The sequence below is a fragment of the Ambystoma mexicanum genome, unplaced genomic scaffold (genome assembly GCF_040938575.1).
Source record: "Ambystoma mexicanum isolate Mex_15411 unplaced genomic scaffold, UKY_AmexF1_1 Mex_scaf1, whole genome shotgun sequence".
In the NCBI taxonomy this organism is placed as follows: Eukaryota; Metazoa; Chordata; class Amphibia; order Caudata; family Ambystomatidae; genus Ambystoma; species Ambystoma mexicanum.
The window spans coordinates 4,557,823-4,578,628 of NW_027182324.1; the positions used below are offsets into that span (position 1 = coordinate 4,557,823).

At 40.8% G+C, this 20,806-nt stretch overlaps 22 non-coding genes across 22 annotated transcripts; 20 read left to right on the forward strand and 2 right to left on the reverse strand.

Moving 5' to 3' along the window:
• Positions 1–441: 441 nt before the first annotated feature.
• TRNAT-AGU (transfer RNA threonine (anticodon AGU)) lies at positions 442–515 on the forward strand. Its single transcript has one exon. It is a non-coding gene; the product is annotated as a tRNA-Thr (tRNA).
• Positions 516–1,281: 766 nt separating this feature from the next.
• On the forward strand, positions 1,282–1,355 carry TRNAT-AGU (transfer RNA threonine (anticodon AGU)). The gene has a single exon. It is a non-coding gene; the product is annotated as a tRNA-Thr (tRNA).
• Positions 1,356–2,122: 767 nt separating this feature from the next.
• Positions 2,123–2,196, forward strand: TRNAT-AGU (transfer RNA threonine (anticodon AGU)). Its single transcript has one exon. It is a non-coding gene; the product is annotated as a tRNA-Thr (tRNA).
• A 767-nt stretch (positions 2,197–2,963) lies between these two features.
• On the forward strand, positions 2,964–3,037 carry TRNAT-AGU (transfer RNA threonine (anticodon AGU)). The gene has a single exon. It is a non-coding gene; the product is annotated as a tRNA-Thr (tRNA).
• A 764-nt stretch (positions 3,038–3,801) lies between these two features.
• Positions 3,802–3,875, forward strand: TRNAT-AGU (transfer RNA threonine (anticodon AGU)). Its single transcript has one exon. It is a non-coding gene; the product is annotated as a tRNA-Thr (tRNA).
• Positions 3,876–4,641: 766 nt separating this feature from the next.
• TRNAT-AGU (transfer RNA threonine (anticodon AGU)) lies at positions 4,642–4,715 on the forward strand. Its single transcript has one exon. It is a non-coding gene; the product is annotated as a tRNA-Thr (tRNA).
• A 766-nt stretch (positions 4,716–5,481) lies between these two features.
• On the forward strand, positions 5,482–5,555 carry TRNAT-AGU (transfer RNA threonine (anticodon AGU)). Its single transcript has one exon. It is a non-coding gene; the product is annotated as a tRNA-Thr (tRNA).
• A 767-nt stretch (positions 5,556–6,322) lies between these two features.
• On the forward strand, positions 6,323–6,396 carry TRNAT-AGU (transfer RNA threonine (anticodon AGU)). The gene has a single exon. It is a non-coding gene; the product is annotated as a tRNA-Thr (tRNA).
• Positions 6,397–7,163: 767 nt separating this feature from the next.
• On the forward strand, positions 7,164–7,237 carry TRNAT-AGU (transfer RNA threonine (anticodon AGU)). Its single transcript has one exon. It is a non-coding gene; the product is annotated as a tRNA-Thr (tRNA).
• Positions 7,238–8,003: 766 nt separating this feature from the next.
• Positions 8,004–8,077, forward strand: TRNAT-AGU (transfer RNA threonine (anticodon AGU)). The gene has a single exon. It is a non-coding gene; the product is annotated as a tRNA-Thr (tRNA).
• A 237-nt stretch (positions 8,078–8,314) lies between these two features.
• Positions 8,315–8,387, reverse strand: TRNAK-UUU (transfer RNA lysine (anticodon UUU)). The gene has a single exon. It is a non-coding gene; the product is annotated as a tRNA-Lys (tRNA).
• Positions 8,388–8,844: 457 nt separating this feature from the next.
• On the forward strand, positions 8,845–8,918 carry TRNAT-AGU (transfer RNA threonine (anticodon AGU)). Its single transcript has one exon. It is a non-coding gene; the product is annotated as a tRNA-Thr (tRNA).
• Positions 8,919–10,525: 1,607 nt separating this feature from the next.
• On the forward strand, positions 10,526–10,599 carry TRNAT-AGU (transfer RNA threonine (anticodon AGU)). Its single transcript has one exon. It is a non-coding gene; the product is annotated as a tRNA-Thr (tRNA).
• A 767-nt stretch (positions 10,600–11,366) lies between these two features.
• Positions 11,367–11,440, forward strand: TRNAT-AGU (transfer RNA threonine (anticodon AGU)). The gene has a single exon. It is a non-coding gene; the product is annotated as a tRNA-Thr (tRNA).
• Positions 11,441–12,205: 765 nt separating this feature from the next.
• Positions 12,206–12,279, forward strand: TRNAT-AGU (transfer RNA threonine (anticodon AGU)). Its single transcript has one exon. It is a non-coding gene; the product is annotated as a tRNA-Thr (tRNA).
• A 767-nt stretch (positions 12,280–13,046) lies between these two features.
• On the forward strand, positions 13,047–13,120 carry TRNAT-AGU (transfer RNA threonine (anticodon AGU)). Its single transcript has one exon. It is a non-coding gene; the product is annotated as a tRNA-Thr (tRNA).
• Positions 13,121–15,038: 1,918 nt separating this feature from the next.
• TRNAK-UUU (transfer RNA lysine (anticodon UUU)) lies at positions 15,039–15,111 on the reverse strand. Its single transcript has one exon. It is a non-coding gene; the product is annotated as a tRNA-Lys (tRNA).
• Positions 15,112–15,568: 457 nt separating this feature from the next.
• TRNAT-AGU (transfer RNA threonine (anticodon AGU)) lies at positions 15,569–15,642 on the forward strand. The gene has a single exon. It is a non-coding gene; the product is annotated as a tRNA-Thr (tRNA).
• A 766-nt stretch (positions 15,643–16,408) lies between these two features.
• Positions 16,409–16,482, forward strand: TRNAT-AGU (transfer RNA threonine (anticodon AGU)). The gene has a single exon. It is a non-coding gene; the product is annotated as a tRNA-Thr (tRNA).
• Positions 16,483–18,092: 1,610 nt separating this feature from the next.
• On the forward strand, positions 18,093–18,166 carry TRNAT-AGU (transfer RNA threonine (anticodon AGU)). Its single transcript has one exon. It is a non-coding gene; the product is annotated as a tRNA-Thr (tRNA).
• A 1,606-nt stretch (positions 18,167–19,772) lies between these two features.
• Positions 19,773–19,846, forward strand: TRNAT-AGU (transfer RNA threonine (anticodon AGU)). The gene has a single exon. It is a non-coding gene; the product is annotated as a tRNA-Thr (tRNA).
• A 767-nt stretch (positions 19,847–20,613) lies between these two features.
• On the forward strand, positions 20,614–20,687 carry TRNAT-AGU (transfer RNA threonine (anticodon AGU)). The gene has a single exon. It is a non-coding gene; the product is annotated as a tRNA-Thr (tRNA).
• The last annotated feature ends 119 nt before the right edge of the window (positions 20,688–20,806 follow it).

Here is a 20,806-nt window from a genome sequence, read left to right on the forward strand (position 1 = left end):
TTTGAAACTTGATTTTCACTCTACAGCACCTCCATACATGGCTACCTCACTGGTCAATAAAGGAAATGAATTACTAGTGCATTACACACATTTTGACACTGGAGACATAACTTTTTTCAGTCATTCCGTATCCAGATATAGAGATTTGCAGCATCTAGGACTTTAATGTTCACCCACTTACGGATTTGAATGTTTTGCCACATTCATGAGTGCAAACTTGCTCCCCAGTAAAGACGAACATGTGCTCCTCAATGCACACACTGGGCAATGCAGTCCACTCTAAATCGACGATTAATGACATGCTCGTTTTGTGCAATGGAGTTTCAGTCAATTGGAAAACATTTTGTAAAGTTATATTGCAACAGAAGCCCAGCCTTAAAAAAAGCGGATTTCACTTCTAAATGATTACATGAGGAAGGACAGGAGATCAGATGCAAAAGAGGTGCTGTGGCTTAGTTGGTTAAAGCGCCTGTCTAGTAAACAGGAGATCCTGAGTTCGAATCTCAGCAGCACCTGTCTGCTTTTTTTTCAACCAATCTGTCTCCCCAATATTAAAACTTTGTACAAAGATTGTTATTTCATGCTATTTAGAAGCACAGTCAGGCTTGAAACGTTGGCAAAGCATCCAAGAATTCTGGACTCTACTACCTTAGAGTCATATTGCCCAAGGTTGCGATGCCATCAGAAATAGCACATATTAGAATGAGCAATTCATATTTCCTGCTAAATTTTTTGTAAAAGAAGCAAAGATACGCCTGAACAGGGACTTGAACCCTGGACCCTCAGATTAAAAGTCTGATGCTCTACCGACTGAGCTATCCAGGCAGATGGATCACTGCCATTTGAAACTTGATTTTCACTCTACAGCACCTCCATACATGGCTACCTCACTGGTCAATAAAAGAAATGAATTACTAGTGCATTACACACATTTTGACACTGGATACATAACTTTTTTCAGTCATTCCGTATCCAGATATAGAGATTTGCAGCATCTAGGACTTTAATGTTCACCCACTTACGGATTTGAATGTTTTGCCACATTCATGAGTGCAAACTTGCTCCCCAGTAAAGACGAACATGTGCTCCTCAATGCACACACTGGGCAATGCAGTCCACTCTAAATCGACGATTAATGACATGCTCGTTTTGTGCAATGGAGTTTCAGTCAATTGGAAAACATTTTGAAAAGTTATATTGCAACAGAAGCCCAGCCTTAAAAAAGTGGATTTCACTTCTGAATGATTACATGAGGAAGGAAAGGAGACCAGATGCAAAAAAGGTGCTGTGGCTTAGTTGGTTAAAGCGCCTGTCTAGTAAACAGGAGATCCTGAGTTCGAATCTCAGCAGCGCCTGTCTGCTTTTTTTTGGACCAATCTGTCTCCCCAATATTAAAACTTTGTACAAAGATTGCTATTTCATGCTATTTAGAAGCACAGTCAGGCTTGAAATGTTGGCAAAGCATCCAAGAACTCTGGACTCCACTACCTTAGAGTCATATTGCCCAAGGTTGCGATGCCATCAGAAACAGCACATATTAGAATGAGCAATTCATATTTCCTGCTTAATTTTTTGTAAAAGAAGCAAAGGTACGCCTGAACAGGGACTTGAACCCTGGACCCTCAGATCAAAAGTCTGATGCTCTACCTACTGAGCTATCCAGGCACATGGATCACTGCCATTTGAAACTTGATTTTCACTCTACAGCGCCTCCATACATGGCTACCTCACTGGTCAATAAAGGAAATGAATTACTAGTGCATTACACACATTTTGACACTGGAGACATAACTTTTTTCAGTCATTCCGTATCCAGATATAGAGATTTGCAGCATCTAGGACTTTAATGTTCACCCACTTACGGATTTGAATGTTTTGCCACATTCATGAGTGCAAAATTGCTCCCCAGTAAAGGCAAACATGTGCTCCTCAATACACACACTGGGCAATGCAGTCCACTCTAAATCAACGATTAATGACATGCTCGTTTTGTGCAATGGAGTTTCAGTCAATTGGAAAACATTTTGTAAAGTTATATTGCAACAGAAGCCCAGCCTTAAAAAAAGTGGATTTCACTTCTAAATGATTACATGAGGAAGGACAGGAGATCAGATGCAAAAGAGGTGCTGTGGCTTAGTTGGTTAAAGCGCCTGTCTAGTAAACAGGAGATCCTGAGTTCGAATCTCAGCAGCGCCTGTCTGCTTTTTTTTCGACCAATCTGTCTCCCCAATATTAAAACTTTGTACAAAGATTGCTAATTCATGCTATTTAGAAGCACAGTCAGGCTTGATATGTTGGCAAAGCATCCAAGAATTCTGGACTCCACTACCTTAGAGTCATATTGCCCAAGGTTGCGATGCCATCAGAAATAGCACATATTAGAATGAGCAATTCATATTTCCTGCTAAATTTTTTGTAAAAGAAGCAAAGGTACGCCTGAACAGGGACTTGAACCCTGGACCCTCAGATTAAAAGTCTGATGCTCTACCGACTGAGCTATCCAGGCACATGGATCACTGCCCATTTGAAACTTGATTTTCACTCTACAGCACCTCCATACATGGCTACCTCACTGGTCAATAAAGGAAATGAATTACTAGTGCATTACACACATTTTGACACTGGAGACATAACTTTTTTCAGTCATTCCGTATCCAGATATAGCGATTTGCAGCATCTAGGACTTTAATGTTCACCCACTTACGGATTTTAATGTTTTGCCACATTCATGAGTGCAAACTTGCTCCCCAGTAAAGACGAACATGTGCTCCTCAATGCACACACTCGGCAATGCAGTCCACTCTAAATCGACGATTAATGACATGCTCGTTTTGTGCAATGGAGTTTCAGTCAATTGGAAAACATTTTGAAAAGTTATATTGCAACAGAAGCCCAGCCTTAAAAAAGTGGATTTCACTTCTAAATGATTACATGAGGAAGGAAAGGAGACCAGATGCAAAAAAGGTGCTGTGGCTTAGTTGGTTAAAGCGCCTGTCTAGTAAACAGGAGATCCTGAGTTCGAATCTCAGCAGCGCCTGTCTGCTTTTTTTCGACCAATCTGTCTCCCCAATATTAAAACTTTGTACAAAGATTGCTATTTCATGCTATTTAGAAGCACAGTCAGGCTTGATATGTTGGCAAAGCATCCAAGAACTCTGGACTCCACTACCTTAGAGTTATATTGCCCAAGGTTGCGATGCCATCATAAATAGCACATATTAGAATGAGCAATTCATATTTCCTGCTTAATTTTTTGTAAAAGAAGCAAAGGTACGCCTGAACAGGGACTTGAATCCTGGACCCTCAGATTAAAAGTCTGATGCTCTACCGACTGAGCTATCCAGGCAGATGGATCACTGCCATTTGAAACTTGATTTTCACTCTACATCACCTCCATACATGGCTACCTCACTGGTCAATAAAGGAAATGAATTACTAGTGCATTACACACATTTTGACACTGGAGACATAACTTTTTTCAGTCATTCCGTATCCAGATATAGAGATTTGCAGCATCTAGGACTTTAATGTTCACCCACTTACGGATTTGAATGTTTTGCCACATTAATGAGTGCAAACTTGCTCCCCAGTAAAGACGAACATGTGCTCCTCAATGCACACACTGGGCAATGCAGTCCACTCTAAATCGACGATTAATGACATGCTCGTTTTGTGCAATGGAGTTTCAGTCAATTGGAAAACATTTTTAAAGTTATATTGCAACAGAAGCCCAGCCTTAAAAAAGTGGATTTCACTTCTAAATGATTACATGAGGAAGGAAAGGAGACCAGATGCGAAAAAGGTGCTGTGGCTTAGTTGGTTAAAGCGCCTGTCTAGTAAACAGGAGATCCTGAGTTCGAATCTCAGCAGCGCCTGTCTGCTTTTTTTCGACCAATCTGTCTCCCCAATATTAAAACTTTGTACAAAGATTGCTATTTCATGCTATTTAGAAGCACAGTCAGGCTTGATATGTTGGCAAAGCATCCAAGAACTCTGGACTCCACTACCTTAGAGTCATATTGCCCAAGGTTGCGATGCCATCAGAAATAGCACATATTAGAATGAGCAATTCATATTTCCTGCTTAATTTTTTGTAAAAGAAGCAAAGGTACGCCTGAACAGGGACTTGAACCCTGGACCCTAAGATTAAAAGTCTGATGCTCTACCGACTGAGCTATCCAGGCACAGGGATCACTGCCCATTTGAAACTTGATTTTCACTCTACAGCACCTCCATACATGGCTACCTCACTGGTCAATAAAGGAAATGAATTACTAGTGCATTACACACATTTTGACACTGGAGACATAACTTTTTTCAGTCATTCCGTATCCAGATATAGAGATTTGCAGCATCTAGGACTTTAATGTTCACCCACTTACGGATTTGAATGTTTTGCCACATTAATGAGTGCAAACTTGCTCCCCAGTAAAGACGAACATGTGCTCCTCAATGCACACACTGGGCAATGCAGTCCACTCTAAATCGACGATTAATGACATGCTCGTTTTGTGCAATGGAGTTTCAGTCAATTGGAAAACATTTTGAAAAGTTATATTGCAACAGAAGCCCAGCCTTAAAAAAGTGGATTTCACTTCTAAATGATTACATGAGGAAGGAAAGGAGACCAGATGCAAAAAAGGTGCTGTGGCTTAGTTGGTTAAAGCGCCTGTCTAGTAAACAGGAGATCCTGAGTTCGAATCTCAGCAGCGCCTGTCTGCTTTTTTTCGACCAATCTGTCTCCCCAATATTAAAACTTTGTACAAAGATTGCTATTTCATGCTATTTAGAAGCACAGTCAGGCTTGATATGTTGGCAAAGCATCCAAGAACTCTGGACTCCACTACCTTAGAGTCATATTGCCCAAGGTTGCGATGCCATCAGAAATAGCACATATTAGAATGAGCAATTCATATTTCCTGCTTAATTTTTTGTAAAAGAAGCAAAGGTACGCCTGAACAGGGACTTGAACCCTGGACCCTCAGATTAAAAGTCTGATGCTCTACCGACTGAGCTATCCAGGCAGATGGATGACTGCCATTTGAAACTTGATTTTCACTCTACAGCACCTCCATACATGGCTACCTCACTGGTCAATAAAGGAAATGAATTACTAGTGCATTACACACATTTTGACACTGGAGACATAACTTTTTTCAGTCATTCCGTATCCAGATATAGAGATTTGCAGCATCTAGGACTTTAATGTTCACCCACTTACGGATTTGAATGTTTTGCCACATTCATGAGTGCAAACTTGCTCCCCAGTAAAGACGAACATGTGCTCCTCAATGCACACACTGGGCAATGCAGTCCACTCTAAATCGACGATTAATGACATGCTCGTTTTGTGCAATGGAGTTTCAGTCAATTGGAAAACATTTTGTAAAGTTATATTGCAACAGAAGCCCAGCCTTAAAAAAAGTGGATTTCACTTCTAAATGATTACATGAGGAAGGACAGGAGATCAGATGCAAAAGAGGTGCTGTGGCTTAGTTGGTTAAAGCGCCTGTCTAGTAAACAGGAGATCCTGAGTTCGAATCTCAGCAGCACCTGTCTGCTTTTTTTTCAACCAATCTGTCTCCCCAATATTAAAACTTTGTACAAAGATTGTTATTTCATGCTATTTAGAAGCACAGTCAGGCTTGAAACGTTGGCAAAGCATCCAAGAATTCTGGACTCTACTACCTTAGAGTCATATTGCCCAAGGTTGCGATGCCATCAGAAATAGCACATATTAGAATGAGCAATTCATATTTCCTGCTAAATTTTTTGTAAAAGAAGCAAAGATACGCCTGAACAGGGACTTGAACCCTGGACCCTAAGATTAAAAGTCTGATGCTCTACCGACTGAGCTATCCAGGCACAGGGATCAGTGCCCATTTGAAACTTGATTTTCACTCTACAGCACCTCCATACATGGCTACCTCACTGGTCAATAAAGGAAATGAATTACTAGTGCATTACACACATTTTGACACTGGAGACATAACTTTTTTCAGTCATTCCGTATCCAGATATAGAGATTTGCAGCATCTAGGACTTTAATGTTCACCCACTTACGGATTTGAATGTTTTGCCACATTCATGAGTGCAAACTTGCTCCCCAGTAAAGACGAACATGTGCTCCTCAATGCACACACTGGGCAATGCAGTCCACTCTAAATCGACGATTAATGACATGCTCGTTTTGTGCAATGGAGTTTCAGTCAATTGGAAAACATTTTGAAAAGTTATATTGCAACAGAAGCCCAGCCTTAAAAAAGTGGATTTCACTTCTAAATGATTACATGAGGAAGGAAAGGAGACCAGATGCAAAAAAGGTGCTGTGGCTTAGTTGGTTAAAGCGCCTGTCTAGTAAACAGGAGATCCTGAGTTCGAATCTCAGCAGCGCCTGTCTGCTTTTTTTCGACCAATCTGTCTCCCCAATATTAAAACTTTGTACAAAGATTGCTATTTCATGCTATTTAGAAGCACAGTCAGGCTTGATATGTTGGCAAAGCATCCAAGAACTCTGGACTCCACTACCTTAGAGTCATATTGCCCAAGGTTGCGATGCCATCAGAAATAGCACATATTAGAATGAGCAATTCATATTTCCTGCTTAATTTTTTGTAAAAGAAGCAAAGGTACGCCTGAACAGGGACTTGAACCCTGGACCCTCAGATTAAAAGTCTGATGCTCTACCGACTGAGCTATCCAGGCACAAGGATCACTGCCCATTTGAAACTTGATTTTCACTCTACAGCACCTCCATACATGGCTACCTCACTGGTCAATAAAGGAAATGAATTACTAGTGCATTACACACATTTTGACACTGGAGACATAACTTTTTTCAGTCATTCCGTATCCAGATATAGAGATTTGCAGCATCTAGGACTTTAATGTTCACCCACTTACGGATTTGAATGTTTTGCCACATTCATGAGTGCAAACTTGCTCCCCAGTAAAGACGAACATGTGCTCCTCAATGCACACACTGGGCAATGCAGTCCACTCTAAATCGACGATTAATGACATGCTCGTTTTGTGCAATGGAGTTTCAGTCAATTGGAAAACATTTTGCAAAGTTATATTGCAACAGAAGCCCAGCCTTAAAAAAAGTGGATTTCACTTCTAAATGATTACATGAGGAAGGACAGGAGATCAGATGCAAAAGAGGTGCTGTGGCTTAGTTGGTTAAAGCGCCTGTCTAGTAAACAGGAGATCCTGAGTTCGAATCTCAGCAGCACCTGTCTGCTTTTTTTTCAACCAATCTGTCTCCCCAATATTAAAACTTTGTACAAAGATTGTTATTTCATGCTATTTAGAAGCACAGTCAGGCTTGAAACGTTGGCAAAGCATCCAAGAATTCTGGACTCCACTACCTTAGAGTCATATTGCCCAAGGTTGCGATGCCATCAGAAATAGCACATATTAGAATGAGCAATTCATATTTCCTGCTTAATTTTTTGTAAAAGAAGCAAAGGTACGCCTGAACAGGGACTTGAACCCTGGACCCTCAGATTAAAAGTCTGATGCTCTACCGACTGAGCTATCCAGGCAGATGGATCACTGCCATTTGAAACTTGATTTTCACTCTACAGCACCTCCATACATGGCTACCTCACTGGTCAATAAAGGAAATGAATTACTAGTGCATTACACACATTTTGACACTGGAGACATAACTTTTTTCAGTCATTCCGTATCCAGATATAGAGATTTGCAGCATCTAGGACTTTAATGTTCACCCACTTACGGATTTGAATGTTTTGCCACATTCATGAGTGCAAACTTGCTCCCCAGTAAAGACGAACATGTGCTCCTCAATGCACACACTGGGCAATGAAGTCCACTCTAAATCGACGATTAATGACATGCTCGTTTTGTGCAATGGAGTTTCAGTCAATTGGAAAACATTTTGAAAAGTTATATTGCAATAGAAGCCCAGCCTTAAAAAAGTGGATTTCACTTCTAAATGATTACATGAGGAAGGAAAGGAGAGCAGATGCAAAAAAGGTGCTGTGGCTTAGTTGGTTAAAGCGCCTGTCTAGTAAACAGGAGATCCTGAGTTCGAATCTCAGCAGCGCCTGCCTGCTTTTTTTTCGACCAATCTGTCTCCCCAATATTAAAACTTTGTACAAAGATTGCTATTTCATGCTATTTAGAAGCACAGTCAGGCTTGAAATGTTGGCAAAGCATCCAAGAACTCTGGACTCCACTACCTTAGAGTCATATTGCCCAAGGTTGCGATGCCATCAGAAATAGCACATATTAGAATGAGCAATTCATATTTCCTGCTTAATTTTTTGTAAAAGAAGCAAAGGTACGCCTGAACAGGGACTTGAACCCTGGACCCTCAGATTAAAAGTCTGATGCTCTACCAACTGAGCTATCCAGGCACAAGGATCACTGCCCATTTGAAACTTGATTTTCACTCTACAGCACCTCCATACATGGCTACCTCACTGGTCAATAAAGGAAATGAATTACTAGTGCATTACACACATTTTGACACTGGAGACATAACTTTTTTCAGTCATTCCGTATCCAGATATAGAGATTTGCAGCATCTAGGACTTTAATGTTCACCCACTTACGGATTTGAATGTTTTGCCACATTCATGAGTGCAAACTTGCTCCCCAGTAAAGACGAACATGTGCTCCTCAATGCACACACTGGGCAATGCAGTCCACTCTAAATCGACGATTAATGACATGCTCGTTTTGTGCAATGGAGTTTCAGTCAATTGGAAAACATTTTGAAAAGTTATATTGCAACAGAAGCCCAGCCTTAAAAAAGTGGATTTCACTTCTGAATGATTACATGAGGAAGGAAAGGAGACCAGATGCAAAAAAGGTGCTGTGGCTTAGTTGGTTAAAGCGCCTGTCTAGTAAACAGGAGATCCTGAGTTCGAATCTCAGCAGCGCCTGTCTGCTTTTTTTTGGACCAATCTGTCTCCCCAATATTAAAACTTTGTACAAAGATTGCTATTTCATGCTATTTAGAAGCACAGTCAGGCTTGAAATGTTGGCAAAGCATCCAAGAACTCTGGACTCCACTACCTTAGAGTCATATTGCCCAAGGTTGCGATGCCATCAGAAACAGCACATATTAGAATGAGCAATTCATATTTCCTGCTTAATTTTTTGTAAAAGAAGCAAAGGTACGCTGAACAGGGACTTGAACCCTGGACCCTCAGATCAAAAGTCTGATGCTCTACCGACTGAGCTATCCAGGCACATGGATCACTGCCATTTGAAACTTGATTTTCACTCTACAGCGCCTCCATACATGGCTACCTCACTGGTCAATAAAGGAAATGAATTACTAGTGCATTACACACATTTTGACACTGGAGACATAAATTTTTTCAGTCATTCCGTATCCAGATATAGAGATTTGCAGCATCTAGGACTTTAATGTTCACCCACTTACGGATTTGAATGTTTTGCCACATTCATGAGTGCAAACTTGCTCCCCAGTAAAGACGAACATGTGCTCCTCAATGCACACACTGGGCAATGCAGTCCACTCTAAATCGACGATTAATGACATGCTCGTTTTGTGCAATGGAGTTTCAGTCAATTGGAAAACATTTTGAAAAGTTATATTGCAACAGAAGCCAAGCCTTAAAAAAGTGGATTTCACTTCTAAATGATTACATGAGGAAGGAAAGGAGACCAGATGCAAAAAAGGTGCTGCGGCTTAGTTGGTTAAAGCGCCTGTCTAGTAAACAGGAGATCCTGAGTTCGAATCTCAGCAGCGCCTGTCTGCTTTTTTTTCGACCAATCTGTCTCCCCAATATTAAAACTTTGTACAAAGATTGCTATTTCATGCTATTTAGAAGCACAGTCAGGCTTGAAATGTTGGCAAAGCATCCAAGAACTCTCGACTCCACTACCTTAGAGTCATATTGCCCAAGGTTGCGATGCCATCAGAAATAGCACATATTAGAATGAGCAATTCATATTTCCTGCTTAATTTTTTGTAAAAGAAGCAAAGGTACGCCTGAACAGGGACTTGAACCCTGGACCCTCAGATTAAAAGTCTGATGCTCTACCGACTGAGCTATCCAGGCACAGGGATCACTGCCCATTTGAAACTTGATTTTCACTCTACAGCACCTCCATACATGGCTACCTCACTGGTCAATAAAGGAAATGAATTACTAGTGCATTACACACATTTTGACACTGGAGACATAACTTTTTTCAGTCATTCCGTATCCAGATATAGAGATTTGCAGCATCTAGGACTTTAATGTTCACCCACTTACGGATTTGAATGTTTTGCCACATTCATGAGTGCAAACTTGCTCCCCAGTAAAGGCAAACATGTGCTCCTCAATACACACACTGGGCAATGCAGTCCACTCTAAATCAACGATTAATGACATGCTCGTTTTGTGCAATGGAGTTTCAGTCAATTGGAAAACATTTTGTAAAGTTATATTGCAACAGAAGCCCAGCCTTAAAAAAAGTGGATTTCACTTCTAAATGATTACATGAGGAAGGAAAGGAGATCAGATGCAAAAGAGGTGCTGTGGCTTAGTTGGTTAAAGCGCCTGTCTAGTAAACAGGAGATCCTGAGTTCGAATCTCAGCAGCGCCTGTCTGCTTTTTTTTCGACCAATCTGTCTCCCCAATATTAAAACTTTGTACAAAGATTGTTATTTCATGCTATTTAGAAGCACAGTCAGGCTTGAAATGTTGGCAAAGCATCCAAGAATTCTGGACTCCACTACCTTAGAGTCATATTGCCCAAGGTTGCGATGCCATCAGAAATAGCACATATTAGAATGAGCAATTCATATTTCCTGCTAAATTTTTTGTAAAAGAAGCAAAGGTACGCCTGAACAGGGACTTGAACCCTGGACCCTCAGATTAAAAGTCTGATGCTCTACCGACTGAGCTATCCAGGCACAGGGATCACTGCCCATTTGAAACTTGATTTTCACTCTACAGCACCTCCATACATGGCTACCTCACTGGTCAATAAAGGAAATGAATTACTAGTGCATTACACACATTTTGACACTGGAGACATAACTTTTTTCAGTCATTCCGTATCCAGATATAGCGATTTGCAGCATCTAGGACTTTAATGTTCACCCACTTACGGATTTTAATGTTTTGCCACATTCATGAGTGCAAACTTGCTCCCCAGTAAAGACGAACATGTGCTCCTCAATGCACACACTGGGCAATGCAGTCCACTCTAAATCGACGATTAATGACATGCTCGTTTTGTGCAATGGAGTTTCAGTCAATTGGAAAACATTTTGAAAAGTTATATTGCAACAGAAGCCCAGCCTTAAAAAAGTGGATTTCACTTCTAAATGATTACATGAGGAAGGAAAGGAGACCAGATGCAAAAAAGGTGCTGTGGCTTAGTTGGTTAAAGCGCCTGTCTAGTAAACAGGAGATCCTGAGTTCGAATCTCAGCAGCGCCTGTCTGCTTTTTTTCGACCAATCTGTCTCCCCAATATTAAAACTTTTTACAAAGATTGCTATTTCATGCTATTTAGAAGCACAGTCAGGCTTGATATGTTGGCAAAGCATCCAAGAACTCTGGACTCCACTACCTTAGAGTCATATTGCCCAAGGTTGCGATGCCATCAGAAATAGCACATATTAGAATGAGCAATTCATATTTCCTGCTTAATTTTTTGTAAAAGAAGCAAAGGTACGCCTGAACAGGGCCTTGAATCCTGGACCCTCAGATTAAAAGTCTGATGCTCTACCGACTGAGCTATCCAGGCAGATGGATCACTGCCATTTGAAACTTGATTTTCACTCTACATCACCTCCATACATGGCTACCTCACTGGTCAATAAAGGAAATGAATTACTAGTGCATTACACACATTTTGACACTGGAGACATAACTTTTTTCAGTCATTCCGTATCCAGATATAGAGATTTGCAGCATCTAGGACTTTAATGTTCACCCACTTACGGATTTGAATGTTTTGCCACATTCATGAGTGCAAACTTGCTCCCCAGTAAAGACGAACATGTGCTCCTCAATGCACACACTGGGCAATGCAGTCCACTCTAAATCGACGATTAATGACATGCTCGTTTTGTGCAATGGAGTTTCAGTCAATTGGAAAACATTTTGAAAAGTTATATTGCAACAGAAGCCCAGCCTTAAAAAAGTGGATTTCACTTCTAAATGATTACATGAGGAAGGAAAGGAGACCAGATGCAAAAAAGGTGCTGTGGCTTAGTTGGTTAAAGCGCCTGTCTAGTAAACAGGAGATCCTGAGTTCGAATCTCAGCAGCGCCTGTCTGCTTTTTTTCGACCAATCTGTCTCCCCAATATTAAAACTTTGTACAAAGATTGCTATTTCATGCTATTTAGAAGCACAGTCAGGCTTGATATGTTGGCAAAGCATCCAAGAACTCTGGACTCCACTACCTTAGAGTCATATTGCCCAAGGTTGCGATGCCATCAGAAATAGCACATATTAGAATGAGCAATTCATATTTCCTGCTTAATTTTTTGTAAAAGAAGCAAAGGTACGCCTGAACAGGGACTTGAACCCTGGACCCTCAGATTAAAAGTCTGATGCTCTACCGACTGAGCTATCCAGGCACAAGGATCACTGCCCATTTGAAACTTGATTTTCACTCTACAGCACCTCCATACATGGCTACCTCACTGGTCAATAAAGGAAATGAATTACTAGTGCATTACACACATTTTGACACTGGAGACATAACTTTTTTCAGTCATTCCGTATCCAGATATAGAGATTTGCAGCATCTAGGACTTTAATGTTCACCCACTTACGGATTTGAATGTTTTGCCACATTCATGAGTGCAAACTTGCTCCCCAGTAAAGACGAACATGTGCTCCTCAATGCACACACTGGGCAATGCAGTCCACTCTAAATCGACGATTAATGACATGCTCGTTTTGTGCAATGGAGTTTCAGTCAATTGGAAAACATTTTGCAAAGTTATATTGCAACAGAAGCTCAGCCTTAAAAAAAGTGGATTTCACTTCTAAATGATTACATGAGGAAGGACAGGAGATCAGATGCAAAAGAGGTGCTGTGGCTTAGTTGGTTAAAGCGCCTGTCTAGTAAACAGGAGATCCTGAGTTCGAATCTCAGCAGCACCTGTCTGCTTTTTTTTCAACCAATCTGTCTCCCCAATATTAAAACTTTGTACAAAGATTGTTATTTCATGCTATTTAGAAGCACAGTCAGGCTTGAAACGTTGGCAAAGCATCCAAGAATTCTGGACTCCACTACCTTAGAGTCATATTGCCCAAGGTTGCGATGCCATCAGAAATAGCACATATTAGAATGAGCAATTCATATTTCCTGCTAAATTTTTTGTAAAAGAAGCAAAGATACGCCTGAACAGGGACTTGAACCCTGGACCCTCAGATTAAAAGTCTGATGCTCTACCGACTGAGCTATCCAGGCACAGGGATCACTGCCCATTTGAAACTTGATTTTCACTCTACAGCACCTCCATACATGGCTACCTCACTGGTCAATAAAGGAAATGAATAACTAGTGCATTACACACATTTTGACACTGGAGACATAACTTTTTTCAGTCATTCCGTATCCAGATATAGAGATTTGCAGCATCTAGGACTTTAATGTTCACCCACTTACGGATTTGAATGTTTTGCCACATTAATGAGTGCAAACTTGCTCCCCAGTAAAGACGAACATGTGCTCCTCAATGCACACACTGGGCAATGCAGTCCACTCTAAATCGACGATTAATGACATGCTCGTTTTGTGCAATGGAGTTTCAGTCAATTGGAAAACATTTTGAAAAGTTATATTGCAACAGAAGCCCAGCCTTAAAAAAGTGGATTTCACTTCTAAATGATTACATGAGGAAGGAAAGGAGACCAGATGCAAAAAAGGTGCTGTGGCTTAGTTGGTTAAAGCGCCTGTCTAGTAAACAGGAGATCCTGAGTTTGAATCTCAGCAGCGCCTGTCTGCTTTTTTTCGACCAATCTGTCTCCCCAATATTAAAACTTTGTACAAAGATTGCTAATTCATGCTATTTAGAAGCACAGTCAGGCTTGATATGTTGGCAAAGCATCCAAGAACTCTGGACTCCACTACCTTAGAGTCATATTGCCCAAGGTTGCGATGCCATCAGAAATAGCACATATTAGAATGAGCAATTCATATTTCCTGCTTAATTTTTTGTAAAAGAAGCAAAGGTACGCCTGAACAGGGACTTGAACCCTGGACCCTCAGATTAAAAGTCTGATGCTCTACCGACTGAGCTATCCAGGCAGATGGATCACTGCCCATTTGAAACTTGATTTTCACTCTACAGCACCTCCATACATGGCTACCTCACTGGTCAATAAAGGAAATGAATTACTAGTGCATTACACACATTTTGACACTGGAGACATAACTTTTTTCAGTCATTCCGTATCCAGATATAGAGATTTGCAGCATCTAGGACTTTAATGTTCACCCACTTACGGATTTGAATGTTTTGCCACATTCATGAGTGCAAACTTGCTCCCCAGTAAAGACGAACATGTGCTCCTCAATGCACACACTGGGCAATGAAGTCCACTCTAAATCGACGATTAATGACATGCTCGTTTTGTGCAATGGAGTTTCAGTCAATTGGAAAACATTTTGAAAAGTTATATTGCAATAGAAGCCCAGCCTTAAAAAAGTGGATTTCACTTCTAAATGATTACATGAGGAAGGAAAGGAGAGCAGATGCAAAAAAGGTGTTGTGGCTTAGTTGGTTAAAGCGCCTGTCTAGTAAACAGGAGATCCTGAGTTCGAATCTCAGCAGCGCCTGTCTGCTTTTTTTTCGACCAATCTGTCTCCCCAATATTAAAACTTTGTACAAAGATTGCTATTTCATGCTATTTAGAAGCACAGTCAGGCTTGAAATGTTGGCAAAGCATCCAAGAACTCTGGACTCCACTACCTTAGAGTCATATTGCCCAAGGTTGCGATGCCATCAGAAATAGCACATATTAGAATGAGCAATTCATATTTCCTGCTTAATTTTTTGTAAAAGAAGCAAAGGTACGCCTGAACAGGGACTTGAACCCTGGACCCTCAGATTAAAAGTCTGATGCTCTACCAACTGAGCTATCCAGGCACAAGGATCACTGCCCATTTGAAACTTGATTTTCACTCTACAGCACCTCCATACATGGCTACCTCACTGGTCAATAAAGGAAATGAATTACTAGTGCATTACACACATTTTGACACTGGAGACATAACTTTTTTCAGTCATTCCGTATCCAGATATAGAGATTTGCAGCATCTAGGACTTTAATGTTCACCCACTTACGGATTTGAATGTTTTGCCACATTCATGAGTGCAAACTTGCTCCCCAGTAAAGACGAACATGTGCTCCTCAATGCACACACTGGGCAATGCAGTCCACTCTAAATCGACGATTAATGACATGCTCGTTTTGTGCAATGGAGTTTCAGTCAATTGGAAAACATTTTGAAAAGTTATATTGCAACAGAAGCCCAGCCTTAAAAAAGTGGATTTCACTTCTGAATGATTACATGAGGAAGGAAAGGAGACCAGATGCAAAAAAGGTGCTGTGGCTTAGTTGGTTAAAGCGCCTGTCTAGTAAACAGGAGATCCTGAGTTCGAATCTCAGCAGCGCCTGTCTGCTTTTTTTTGGACCAATCTGTCTCCCCAATATTAAAACTTTGTACAAAGATTGCTATTTCATGCTATTTAGAAGCACAGTCAGGCTTGAAATGTTGGCAAAGCATCCAAGAACTCTGGACTCCACTACCTTAGAGTCATATTGCCCAAGGTTGCGATGCCATCAGAAACAGCACATATTAGAATGAGCAATTCATATTTCCTGCTTAATTTTTTGTAAAAGAAGCAAAGGTACGCTGAACAGGGACTTGAACCCTGGACCCTCAGATCAAAAGTCTGATGCTCTAGCGACTGAGCTATCCAGGCAGATGGATCACTGCCATTTGAAACTTGATTTTCACTCTACAGCACCTCCATACATGGCTACCTCACTGGTCAATAAAGGAAATGAATTACTAGTGCATTACACACATTTTGACACTGGAGACATAACTTTTTTCAGTCATTCCGTATCCAGATATAGAGATTTGCAGCATCTAGGACTTTAATGTTCACCCACTTACGGATTTGAATGTTTTGCCACATTCATGAGTGCAAACTTGCTCCCCAGTAAAGACGAACATGTGCTCCTCAATGCACACACTGGGCAATGCAGTCCACTCTAAATCGACGATTAATGACATGCTCGTTTTGTGCAATGGAGTTTCAGTCAATTGGAAAACATTTTGTAAAGTTATATTGCAACAGAAGCCCAGCCTTAAAAAAAGTGGATTTCACTTCTAAATGATTACATGAGGAAGGACAGGAGATCAGATGCAAAAGAGGTGCTGTGGCTTAGTTGGTTAAAGCGCCTGTCTAGTAAACAGGAGATCCTGAGTTCGAATCTCAGCAGCACCTGTCTGCTTTTTTTTCAACCAATCTGTCTCCCCAATATTAAAACTTTGTACAAAGATTGTTATTTCATGCTATTTAGAAGCACAGTCAGGCTTGAAACTTTGGCAAAGCATCCAAGAATTCTGGACTCTACTACCTTAGAGTCATATTGCCCAAGGTTGCGATGCCATCAGAAATAGCACATATTAGAATGAGCAATTCATATTTCCTGCTAAATTTTTTGTAAAAGAAGCAAAGATACGCCTGAACAGGGACTTGAACCCTGGACCCTAAGATTAAAAGTCTGATGCTCTACCGACTGAGCTATCCAGGCACAGGGATCACTGCCCATTTGAAACTTGATTTTCACTCTACAGCACCTCCATACATGGCTACCTCACTGGTCAATAAAGGAAATGAATTACTAGTGCATTACACACATTTTGACACTGGAGACATAACTTTTTTCAGTCATTCCGTATCCAGATATAGAGATTTGCAGCATCTAGGACTTTAATGTTCACCCACTTACGGATTTGAATGTTTTGCCACATTAATGAGTGCAAACTTGCTCCCCAGTAAAGACGAACATGTGCTCCTCAATGCACACACTGGGCAATGCAGTCCACTCTAAATCGACGATTAATGACATGCTCGTTTTGTGCAATGGAGTTTCAGTCAATTGGAAAACATTTTGAAAAGTTATATTGCAACAGAAGCCCAGCCTTAAAAAAGTGGATTTCACTTCTAAATGATTACATGAGGAAGGAAAGGAGACCAGATGCAAAAAAGGTGCTGTGGCTTAGTTGGTTAAAGCGCCTGTCTAGTAAACAGGAGATCCTGAGTTCGAATCTCAGCAGCGGCCTGTCTGCTTTTTTTTCGACCAATCTGTCTCCCCAATATTAAAACTTTGTACAAAGATTGCTATTTCATGCTATTTAGAAGCACAGTCAGGCTTGAAATGTTGGCAAAGCATCCAAGAACTCTGGACTCCACTACCTTAGAGTCATATTGCCCAAGGTTGCGATGCCATCAGAAATAGCACATATTAGAATGGGCAATTCATATTTCCTGCTTAATTTTTTGTAAAAGAAGCAAAGGTACGCCTGAACAGGAACTTGAACCCTGGACCCTCAGATTAAAAGTCTGATGCTCTACCGACTGAGCTATCCAGGCACAGGGATCACTGCCCATTTGAAACTTGATTTTCACTCTACAGCACCTCCATACATGGCTACCTCACTGGTCAATAAAGGAAATGAATTACTAGTGCATTACACACATTTTGACACTGGAGACATAACTTTTTTCAGTCATTCCGTATCCAGATATAGAGATTTGCAGCATCTAGGACTTTAATGTTCACCCACTTACGGATTTGAATGTTTTGCCACATTCATGAGTGCAAACTTGCTCCCCAGTAAAGACGAACATGTGCTCCTCAATGCACACACTGGGCAATGCAGTCCACTCTAAATCGACGATTAATGACATGCTCGTTTTGTGCAATGGAGTTTCAGTCAATTGGAAAACATTTTGCAAAGTTATATTGCAACAGAAGCCCAGCCTTAAAAAAAGTGGATTTCACTTCTAAATGATTACATGAGGAAGGACAGGAGATCAGATGCAAAAGAGGTGCTGTGGCTTAGTTGGTTAAAGCGCCTGTCTAGTAAACAGGAGATCCTGAGTTCGAATCTCAGCAGCACCTGTCTGCTTTTTTTTCAACCAATCTGTCTCCCCAATATTAAAACTTTGTACAAAGATTGTTATTTCATGCTATTTAGAAGCACAGTCAGGCTTGAAACGTTGGCAAAGCATCCAAGAATTCTGGACTCCACTACCTTAGAGTCATATTGCCCAAGGTTGCGATGCCATCAGAAATAGCACATATTAGAATGAGCAATTCATATTTCCTGCTAAATTTTTTGTAAAAGAAGCAAAGATACGCCTGAACAGGGACTTGAACCCTGGACCCTCAGATTAAAAGTCTGATGCTCTACCGACTGAGCTATCCAGGCACAGGGATCACTGCCCATTTGAAACTTGATTTTCACTCTACAGCACCTCCATACATGGCTACCTCACTGGTCAATAAAGGAAATGAATTACTAGTGCATTACACACATTTTGACACTGGAGACATAACTTTTTTCAGTCATTCCGTATCCAGATATAGAGATTTGCAGCATCTAGGACTTTAATGTTCACCCACTTACGGATTTGAATGTTTTGCCACATTAATGAGTGCAAACTTGCTCCCCAGTAAAGACGAACATGTGCTCCTCAATGCACACACTGGGCAATGCAGTCCACTCTAAATCGACGATTAATGACATGCTTGTTTTGTGCAATGAAGTTTCAGTCAATTGGAAAACATTTTGAAAAGTTATATTGCAACAGAAGCCCAGCCTTAAAAAAGTGGATTTGACTTCTAAATGATTACATGAGGAAGGAAAGGAGACCAGATGCAAAAAAGGTGCTGTGGCTTAGTTGGTTAAAGCGCCTGTCTAGTAAACAGGAGATCCTGAGTTTGAATCTCAGCAGCGCCTGTCTGCTTTTTTTCGACCAATCTGTCTCCCCAATATTAAAACTTTGTACAAAGATTGCTATTTCATGCTATTTAGAAGCACAGTCAGGCTTGATATGTTGGCAAAGCATCCAAGAACTCTGGACTCCACTACCTTAGAGTCATATTGCCCAAGGTTGCGATGCCATCAGAAATAGCACATATTAGAATGAGCAATTCATATTTCCTGCTTAATTTTTTGTAAAAGAAGCAAAGGTACGCCTGAACAGGGACTTGAACCCTGGACCCTCAGATTAAAAGTCTGATGCTTTACCGACTGAGCTATCCAGGCAGATGGATCACTGCCATTTGAAACTTGATTTTCACTCTACAGCACCTCCATACATGGCTACCTCACTGGTCAATAAAGGAAATGAATTACTAGTGCATTACACACATTTTGATACTGGAGACATAACTTTTTTCAGTCATTCCGTATCCAGATATAGAGATTTGCAGCATCTAGGACTTTAATGTTCACCCACTTACGGATTTGAATGTTTTGCCACATTCATGAGTGCAAACTTGCTCCCCAGTAAAGACGAACATGTGCTCCTCAATGCACACACTGGGCAATGCAGTCCACTCTAAATCGACGATTAATGACATGCTCGTTTTGTGCAATGGAGTTTCAGTCAATTGGAAAACATTTTGAAAAGTTATATTGCAACAGAAGCCCAGCCTTAAAAAAGTGGATTTCACTTCTAAATGATTACATGAGGAAGGAAAGGAGACCAGATGCAAAAAAGGTGCTGTGGCTTAGTTGGTTAAAGCGCCTGTCTAGTAAACAGGAGATCCTGAGTTCGAATCTCAGCAGCGCCTGTCTGCTTTTTTTTCGACCAATCTGTCTCCCCAATATTAAAACTTTGTACAAAGATTGCTATTTCATGCTATTTAGAAGCACAGTCAGGCTTGAAATGTTGGCAAAGCATCCAAGAACTCTGGACTCCACTACCTTAGAGTCATATTGCCCAAGGTTGCGATGCCATCAGAAATAGCACATATTAGAATGGGCAATTCATATTTCCTGCTTAATTTTTTGTAAAAGAAGCAAAGGTACGCCTGAACAGGAACTTGAACCCTGGACCCTCAGATTAAAAGTCTGATGCTCTACCGACTGAGCTATCCAGGCACAGGGATCACTGCCCATTTGAAACTTGATTTTCACTCTACAGCACCTCCATACATGGCTACCTCACTGGTCAATAAAGGAAATGAATTACTAGTGCATTACACACATTTTGACACTGGAGACATAACTTTTTTCAGTCATTCCGTATCCAGATATAGAGATTTGCAGCATCTAGGACTTTAATGTTCACCCACTTACGGATTTGAATGTTTTGCCACATTCATGAGTGCAAACTTGCTCCCCAGTAAAGACGAACATGTGCTCCTCAATGCACACACTGGGCAATGCAGTCCACTCTAAATCGACGATTAATGACATGCTCGTTTTGTGCAATGGAGTTTCAGTCAATTGGAAAACATTTTGAAAAGTTATATTGCAACAGAAGCCCAGCCTTAAAAAAGTGGATTTCACTTCTAAATGATTACATGAGGAAGGAAAGGAGACCAGATGCAAAAAAGGTGCTGTGGCTTAGTTGGTTAAAGCGCCTGTCTAGTAAACAGGAGATCCTGAGTTCGAATCTCAGCAGCGCCTGTCTGCTTTTTTTTCGACCAATCTGTCTCCCCAATATTAAAACTTTGTACAAAGATTGCTATTTCATGCTATTTAGAAGCACAGTCAGGCTTGAAATGTTGGCAAAGCATCCAAGAACT